Source organism: Durio zibethinus, chromosome 23, assembly GCF_047325235.1.
Source record: "Durio zibethinus cultivar Kanyao isolate XHJ-2024 chromosome 23, ASM4732523v1, whole genome shotgun sequence".
Lineage (NCBI taxonomy): Eukaryota > Viridiplantae > Streptophyta > Magnoliopsida > Malvales > Malvaceae > Durio > Durio zibethinus.
Genome location: NC_143184.1, coordinates 15126779 through 15135956, shown reverse-complemented (window position 1 = coordinate 15135956; position 9178 = coordinate 15126779). Strand labels below are relative to the sequence as shown.

Sequence of the window (9178 nt, the reverse complement as noted above, 5' to 3'; positions counted from 1 at the left end):
CGAGGATTGGCCCAATCCCCCCTGCATGCTATCGATCCTGCTGCTGGTGCTGCTATCGAAACCCTCAGTCTGATCTGATCTTAGACAGGGAAAGAACGAGACTTGCTTAGATTGGGCATAAACTTCGTATGCCTAAGTTAACCCATAAAACGAGCGTGCGGGTGCTCAACCGACCAGAGTGGTAGAATGTGCAAGCCAAAGATCAGCCTGATCCCCTTCTGTGTGCTACCGATCCCGCTGCGGGTCCTGCTACCACAACCCTCGATCCGGTCTGATCTTAGATTGGGAATGAACTTCATATGCCTAAGTCAACCCACGAAACGAGCGGACGGGCACTACGTCGACCAAAGAGGCGGGATACGCAAGTCGTGGATCGATCAGGTGATAGGTGGGTTCAGGCACATCTTCATATTTTTGCCATGCCAATGCCATTTTTATGGCTTGTAAATTCATACAACGGTCCCCTAAGCCTTCATGTGAAGTTTCGTGGCAAGACGACCCGTTTTCTATTTTTCACGATTTTTGAAACTTTTTACGATTCGGGATTTTTGAAAATTTTTTTAGATGGAGTTTTGGTCCCAAAATTGGTAGACATGATCCTTGTATTTTTTTTGGCATCCATAAAAAAATTCAATTAAAAACTTGAAGTGGAGAAGATTTTGTGATCGTTTGAAAAAAGTGTCCCCATTTCAAACACTTTAATGGCTATTGGCAGTAAACCTATTAAATATCAGATGCTTTTTAAGGGAGTGTGAGTTCTGGAGGTTTGATGAGGGATAGGGGGCCAATATAAGGGATAGGTTGTCGATAGCCTCTGGCCCTTGGCTGGTCGAGATCGAGAATGCACTATGTATGCCTAAGTCAACCCATGAAACGAGTGTGCGGGCGCTCAACCGGTCGAAGAGCCAGAATGCGCAAGCCGAGGATCGACCCGACCCCCTTCTATGTGCTATCGATCCCACTGTGGGTCTCTCGATCCGATTAGGGCTTAGACCAGGAATGAACTCCGCATGCCTAAGTCAACCCATGAAATGAGCGTGCGGGCTCTTAGTGGACCAGAGAGGCAGGATGCGCAAGCCGAGGATCGACCCGGCCCCCTCTGTGTGCCGCTACCGATCACGCTGCCAGTCCGATCTTAGACTGGGAATGAACTCCGTACGCCTAAGTCAACCCACAAAATGAGCGTGCGGGCGCTGAGCCAATCAAAAAGGTATAATGCGCAAGCCAAGGATCGACCCGATCCCCTTCTACGTGCTGTCGATCCCATTGTTGGTCCCGCTGCCACAATCCTCGGTCCGGCTGGGGCTTAGACATGGAATGAACTCTGTATGCCTAAGCCAACCCATGAAACAACCGAAGAGGCAGAATACGCAAGTCGGGGATCAGCTCGGTCCCCCCTTGCGTGCTGTCGATCCTGCTGCTAGTCCTAATGCCGCAACCCTCGGTTCGATCTGATCTTAGACTAGGAATAAACGAGACTTGCTTAGACTGGGGATGAACTCCGTATGCCTAGGTCAACCCACGAAATGAGCGTGCGGGCGCTCAGCCGGCTAGAGAGGTAGAATGTGCAAGTCGAGGATTAACCCGGTCCCCCTCTACGTGCTGTCGATCCCGCTGCAGGTCCTACTGTCGCAACTCTCGATCTAGTTTGATCTTAGATGGGAATGAACTCCGTATGCCTAAGTCAACCCACGAAACGCGCAGACGGGCACTACACCGGCTAGAGAGGCGGGATACGTAAGTCGTGGATCGATCGGGTGATAGGTGGGTTCAGGCACATCTTCATATTTCTACCATGCCATGCCATTTTTATGGCTTGTAAATTCATACAATGGTGCCCTAAGCCTTCATGTGAAGTTTCGCGGCAAGAAGACCCATTTTCTATTTTTCATGATTTTTAAAACTTTTTACGGTTCTGGATTTTTTAAAATTCTTTTAGATGGAGTTTTGACCCCAAATTTGGTAGACATGATCCTTGGATTTTTGTTGGCATGCATAAAATAATTTAGCTAAAAACTCAAAGTGGAGAAGATTTTGTGATCGTTTGAAAAAAGTGTCCCTATTTCAAACACTTTAATGGCTACTGGCAGCAAACCTATAAAATCTCAAATGCTCTTTAAGGAGGTGTGAGTTCTCGAGGTTTGATGAGGGATAGGGGGCCAATATAAGGGATAGGTTCTCAATAGCCTCTGGCCCTTGGTTGGTCGAGACCGGGAATGCACTACGTATGCCTAAGTCAACCCATGAAACGAGCGTGCGGGTGCTCAGCCGATCGAAGAGCCAGAATGCGCAAGTCGAGGATCGACCCGACCCCCCTTTGCGTGCTGTCGACCTCATTGCGGGTCTCTCGGTCCAGTTGGGCTTAGATTGGAAATTAACTCCGCATGCCTAAGTCAACCCATGAAACGAGCGTGCGGGCGCTCAGCCGACCGGAGAGGCAGAATATGCAAGCCGAGGATCGGCCTGGTCCCCCTCAGTGTGCTGCTACCGATCCCGTTGTTGGTCTGATCTTAGACTAGGAATGAACTCCGTATGCCTAATTCAACCCATGAAACGAGCGTATGGGCGCTGAGCCGGTCGGAGAGGCATAATACGCAAGCCGGGGATCGGCCCGGTCCCCCTCTGCGTGCTGTCGATCCCGTTGTCGGTCCCGCTACCAGAACCCTCGGTTTGACTGAGGCTTAGACATGGAATGAACTCCGTATGCCTAAGTTAACCCATGAAACGAGCGTGCGGGCGCTCAGCCGGCCGTGATGCCCTTAGATGTTTTGGGCCGCACGCGCGCTACGCTGGTGTATTCAATGAGTCTATAGCCTTGGCCGGTGGCCCGGGTAATCTTTGAAATTTCATCGTGATGGGGATAGATCATTGCAATTGTTGGTCTTCAATGAGGAATTCCTAGTAAGCGCGAGTCATCGGCTTACGTTGACTACGTCCCTGCCCTTTGTACACACCGCCAGTCGCTCCTACCGATTGAATGGTCCGGTGAAGTGTTCGAATCGCGGTGACATGGACGATCTGCCGCCCATGACGTCGCGAGAAGTCTACTGAATCTTATCATTTAGAGGAAGGAGAAGTCGTAACAAGGTTTTCGTAGGTGAACTTGCGGAAGGATCATTGTCAAAATCCCGCTCGACAGACGACCTGCAGACGCGTTAATAAAACACCGAGGGGGCAAGGGTGTCCCCGCGCCCCGAGCCCTCTCTGACCCCGGGAAGGCATGACGGTCGCTTCGTCCCCCCTATCGGGCGGGCGAAACAATCAGCGTCATCTCGCCTATCGTCGAACAACAAACCCCCAATGCGAACCACACCAAGGAACCGAAACAAAAACAGAGTGCGCGCGCCATCGTCATCCCATTTGCGGTGTGTGCGTGGGTGGCGCCACGACTCCTTTTGTCGTGAAAAAATGAAATGACTCTCGGCAGCGAATATCTCAGCTCTCGCATCGATGAAAAATGTAGCAAAATGCGATACTTGGTGTGAATTGCAGAATCCCATGAACCATTGAGCCTTTGAATGCAAGTTGTGCCCCAAGCCATTAGGCCGAGGGCACGTTTGCCTGGGTGTCATGCACCATCGCCCCCCCTTCGACCCCAAGCCCTTCGGGCTCTGAGGGAAGGGGGCGGGTGGAAGATGGCCTCCCGCGATCCCGTGGGTTGCGGTTGGCCCAAAAGCCAGTCTCCGACAACGATAGTGCCGCGACCATTGGTGGTAGAGCTTTCGACGTGCCTCGTCCCTGGTGACGCATGCTCGTTGTCCACCCGGACCCTTTCAGAGCCCCCGCATCGCTTGATCGATGCTCGCGTCACGACCCTAGGTCAGGTGGGATCACCCACTGAGTTTAAGCATATTAATAAGCGAAGGAAAAAAAACTTACCAGGATTCCCCTAGTAACAGCGAGCGAACCGAGAAGAGCCCAGCTTGAGAATCGGGTGCCCCCGACGTCCGAATTATAGTCTGGAGAAGCATCCTCAATGGCGGAGAGGGTAAGAGCCCCGTTGTGCCCAAACCCTGTCACACCACGGGGCGCTATCTGCGAGTCGGGTTGTTTGGGAATGCAACCCCAATCGAGCGATAAATTCTATCTAAAGCTGAATACGGGAGAGAGATCGATAGCGATCAAGTACCACGAGGGAAAGATGAAAAGGACTTTCAAAAAAGAGTCAAAGAGTGCTTGAAATTGTTGGGAGGAAAGTGGATGCGGGCCGACGATGCGCTCCGGTCGGATGTGGAATTGTTCGAGCCGATCTGCCGATCGACTCGGGGAGTGGACCGACACGGGTCACGGCGACGGCCCAAGCCCGAGCTTTCGATGTGCCTGCGAAGACGTCATCGCCGTGATCGTGGAACGTAGCACGCGTCATCTTGGCGTGCCCCGACACCAGCATGCTCCAGACGTTGGCCTGTGGGCTCCCCATCCGGCCCGTCTTGAAGCACAGACCAAGGAGTCTGACATGCGTGCGAGTCAATGGGTCAAAAAACCCGTAAGGTGCAAGGAAGCTGATTGGCGGGATCCCTTACGGGTGAACCATCGACCGACCTTGATCTTTTGAAAAGGGTTCAAGTGCGAGCATACCCGTCGGGACCCAAAAGATGGTGAACTATGCCTGAGTGGGGCAAAACCAGAGGAAACTTTGGTGGAGGCCCTAGCGCTACTGACGTGCAAATCATTCGTCTGACTTGGGTATAGGGGTGAAAGACTAATCGAATCATCTAGTAGCTGGTTCCCTCTGAAGTTTCCCTCAGGATAGCTGGAGCCCCTGTCGAGTTTTATCAGGTAAAGCCAATGATTAGAGGCATCGGAGGCACAATGCCCTCGACCTATTCTTAAACTTTAAATAGGTAGGACGACGCGGTTGCTTCGTTGAGCCGCGCCATGGAATCGAGAGCTTCAAGTGGGCCATTTTTGGTAAGCAGAACTGGCGATGTGGGATGAACCGGAAGCCGGGTTATGGTGCCCAACTACGTGCTAACCTAAAACCCACAAAGAGTGTTGGTCGATTAAGACAGCAGGACGGTGGTCATGGAAGTCAAAGTCTGCTAAAGAGTGTGTAACAACTCACCTGTCGAATCAACTAGCCCCGAACGTACTCATAATTGCATCAGGTCTCCAAGGTGAACAGCCTCTGGTCGATGGAACAATGTAGGCAAGGGAAGTCGACAAAATGGATCCGTAACCTCGGGAAAAGGATTGGCTCTGAGGGCTGGGCATGGGGGTCCCAGTCCCTAACCCGTCGACTGTCGGTGCACTGCTCGAGCTACTCCCACGACGAGACCGGTCGTCGCGTATCGATTGGGGGACTGATTGGGAACGACTCCTTCGGGGGCCTTCCCCGGGCGACGAGCAATCAACTTAGAACTGGTACGGACAAGGGGAATTTGACTATTTAATTAAAACAAAGCATTACGATGGTCCCTGCGGATGCTCACGCAATGTGATTTCTACCCAGTGCTCTGAATGTCAAAGTGAAGAAATTCAACCAAGCGCGGGTAAATGGCGGGAGTAACTATGACTCTCTTAAGTTAGCCAAATGCCTCGTCATCTAATTAATGATGCACATGAATGGATTAACGAGATTCCCTCTATCCCTATCTACTATCCAGTGAAACCACAGCCAAGGGAACGTGCTTGGCAGAATCAGCGGGGAAAGAAGACCCTGTTGAGCTTGACTCTAGTTCGACTTTATGAAATGACTTAAGAGTTGTAGGATAAGTGGGAGCCCCCCGATGAAATTGAAATACCACTACTTTTAACGTTATTTTACTTATTTCATGAATTGAAGGCGGGGCACAACCCTTTCTTTTGGACCCAAGGCCAACCTCAGCCAATCGATCCGGGCGGAAGACATTGTCAGGTGGGAAGTTTGGCTGGGGCGGCACATCTGTTAAAAGATAACGCAAGTGTCCTAAGATGAGCTCAACGAGAATAGAAATCTCGTGTGGAACAAAAGGGTAAAAGCTCGTTTGATTCTGATTTTCAGTACGAATACGAACCGTGAAAAGCGTGGCCTATCGATCCTTTAGACCTTTGGGATTTGAAGCTACAGGTGTCAGAAAAGTTACCATAGGGATAACTGGCTTGTGGCAGCCAAGCGTTCATAGCGACTTTGCTTTTTGATCCTTCGATGTCGACTCTTTCTATCATTGTGAAGCAAAATTCACCAAGTGTTGGATTGTTCACCCACTAATAGGGAACATGAGCTGGGTTTAGACCATCATGAAACAGGTTAGTTTTACCCTACTGATGGCGGCGTTGCGATAGTAATTCAACCTAGTACGAGAGGAGCCATCGATTCACACAATTGGTCATTGCACTTGGTTGAAAAGCCAGTGGTGCGAAGCTACTGTGCGCTAGATTATGACTGAACGCCTCTAAGTCAGAATCTGGGCTAGAAGCGATACGCGTGCCCGCCGCTCAATTGTCGACCCTTAGTAGGGGCTCATGGGCCCCAAGGGCACGTGTCGTAGGTGCAGCCCCTGTGACAGATGAGCCGCACGAGCCTCCTTGGAGCTCAATTTCCATCGAGCGACGGGTAGAATCCTTTGCAGACGACTTAAATATGCGACGAGGTATTGTAAGTGGTAGAGTGGCCTTGCTGCCACGATCCACTGAGATTCACCCTTTTGTCGCTTCAATTCGTCCCTCCCCTCGCCGACCTTACTTCTTTTCATGCCACCCCCTTCGGGGTTGGGTGTGACCAGGGGCCCTCGGTCCCCCTGGTAGGCCTCTGAAATGAGCGTGCGGGCACCGAACCGATCGCTGGGGGTGGGATGCGAGAGCCAACCAAGGATCCCGCTGCTAGTCCCCTTCAGTTGTTGCCCCAAATGCCATCGATAGCCTCTAGCCCTTGGTTGGTCGAGATCGAGAATGCACTACGTATGCCTAAGTCATTTCATATAACGAGCGTGCGAGCACTCAGTCAACCGGAGAACCAGAATACGCAAGTCGAGGATTGGCCCGACCCCCTTCCGCATCCTGCCAATCCCGTTGCAGGTCCTCCGGTCCGGTTGGGGCTTAGACTAGGAATGAACTCCGCATGCCTAAGTCAACCCATAAAATGAGCGTGCGGGCGTTCAGCTGGCCGGAGAGGTAGGATGTGCAAGCCGAGGATCGGTCTGGTCCTCCTCTACGTGCTGCTATCGATCCTGCTGATAGTTTGATCTTAGACTGGGAATGAACTCCGTATGCCTAAGTCAACCCACAAAACGAGCGTGTGGGCATTGAGCCAGTCGAATTGGCATAATGTGCAAGCCAAGGATCGACCGGGTCCCCCTCTGTGTGCTGCCGATCTCGCTGCCATAACCCTTGGTCCGACTGGGGCTCAGACATGGAATGAACCCCGTATGCCTAAGCCAACCCATGAAATGAGCATGCCGAAGCTCAATCGATCAGAGAGGCAGAATGTGCAAGTTGAGAATCAGCCCGGTCCCCTCTGCGTGCTGTCGATCCTGCTGCTGGTCCTGCTACCGTAACCCTCGATCCGATCTGATCTTAGACTGGGAATGAACGAGACTTGCTTAGACTGGGGATGAACTCCATATGCCTAAGTCAACCCACGAAATGAGTGTACGGGTGCTCAGCCGGCCAGAGAGGTAAAATGTGCAAGTCGGGGATCGACCCGGTCCCCCTCTGCATGCTATCAATCCAGCTATCGGTCCTGCTACCGTAACCCTTGATCCGGTCTGATCTTACACTAGGAATGAACTCGTATGCCTAAGTCAACCCACGAAACAAACGGACCGGCACTACGTCGACTAGAGAGACGAGATGCGTAAGTCGTGGATCGATCGGGTGATAGGTGGGTTCAGGCACATCTTCATATTTTTGTCATGCCAATGCCATTTTTATGGCTTGTAAATTCATACAATGGTCCCCTAAGCCTTCATGTGAAGTTTCGTGGCAAGACGACCCGTTTTCTATTTTTCACGATTTTTGAAACTTTTTACGGTTCAGAATTTTTTAAAATTTTTTTGGAAGGAGTTTTGGCCCCAAATTTGGTAGACATGATCCTTGTATTTTTGTTAGCATGCACAAACAAATTCAGCTAAAAAATCGAAGTGGAGAAGATTTTGTAACCGTTTGAAAAAAAGTGTCCCCATTTCAAACACTTTAATGGTTACTGGCAGCAAACTTATAAAATCTCAAATGCTCTTTAAGGGGGTGGGTGTGAGTTCTTGAGGTTTGATGAGGGATAGGGGGCCAATATAATGGCCAAGTACCAACACCCATCGCACATCATGTGTGCACTCCCCCCTAACCCCCCAATCGTCAGAACCCCCAATGCCGCTGGTTAGGTTCTCCGGTGATTCTCCAGCGATGGTGCCCCGGACAAAAAAAATGTGGTAGCAGCACATGCCCCAGCATGTGCACCGTGGCTCAAAATCGAACTTCGGCCAAGGCCTCGACCATCAATGGCACATGATGGCACACGATGATGGTATATGCATCGACCATCATCGGTACAGACTGCCCTTTGGTACGGGCACTTGCCTCGATCGCCATCGACACAAGTTAGGCCCTGGTGCAGACGGTTGCCTTGATCACCATCGGCAAAAGATGGCCCCTGGTGAGGGTGATTGCATCGACCACCATTGGCACATGCTGGGCTGTGATGTGGGCGATTGCCTCGACCACCATCGACACATGCCAAGCCTTGGTGCAGGCGGTTCCTTCGAACACCATCGACACAAGCTGGCCCTTGGGACGAGCTCTTGCCTCGACCATCATCAACAGAAGATGGCCCTTGGTGCGGGTGGTTGCCTCGAACACCATCGGCACGTGCTGGACCTTGGTGCGGGCAGTTGCCTCGACCACTATCGGTAGAAGATGGCCCTTGGTGTAGGCTCTTGCCTCGACTACCATCTGCAGAACATGGCCCCTGGTGCGGGCGGTTGCGTCGAACACCATCGGCACATGCTAGGCCTTGGTGTGGGCACATGTCTCAATCTGGTACGGGCGGTTGCCTCAACCACCAACGGCACACGCTGGCCCTTGGTGCGGGCAGTCACTTCGACCACCATCGGCACGCGCTGGCCCTTGGTGCGGGCACATACCCCAACCACCATTGGCTCCTACTCACCCTCGGTGTGGGATATGCCTATTTGGAAAAAGTATCCCCGTTTCAGACACTTTAATGTCTACTAGTAGCATATCTATAAAATCTCTAATGCTCTTT

General features: G+C 51.6%; 1 non-coding gene and 1 pseudogene across 1 annotated transcript; both read left to right on the top strand.

Moving 5' to 3' along the window:
• Positions 1–3415: 3415 nt before the first annotated feature.
• On the top strand, positions 3416–3571 carry LOC149512328 (5.8S ribosomal RNA). Its single transcript, XR_016333007.1, has one exon. It is a non-coding gene; the product is annotated as a 5.8S ribosomal RNA (ribosomal RNA).
• Positions 3572–3810: 239 nt separating this feature from the next.
• On the top strand, positions 3811–6643 carry LOC149512327 (25S ribosomal RNA; annotated as a pseudogene).
• Positions 6644–9178: the final 2535 nt, after the last annotated feature.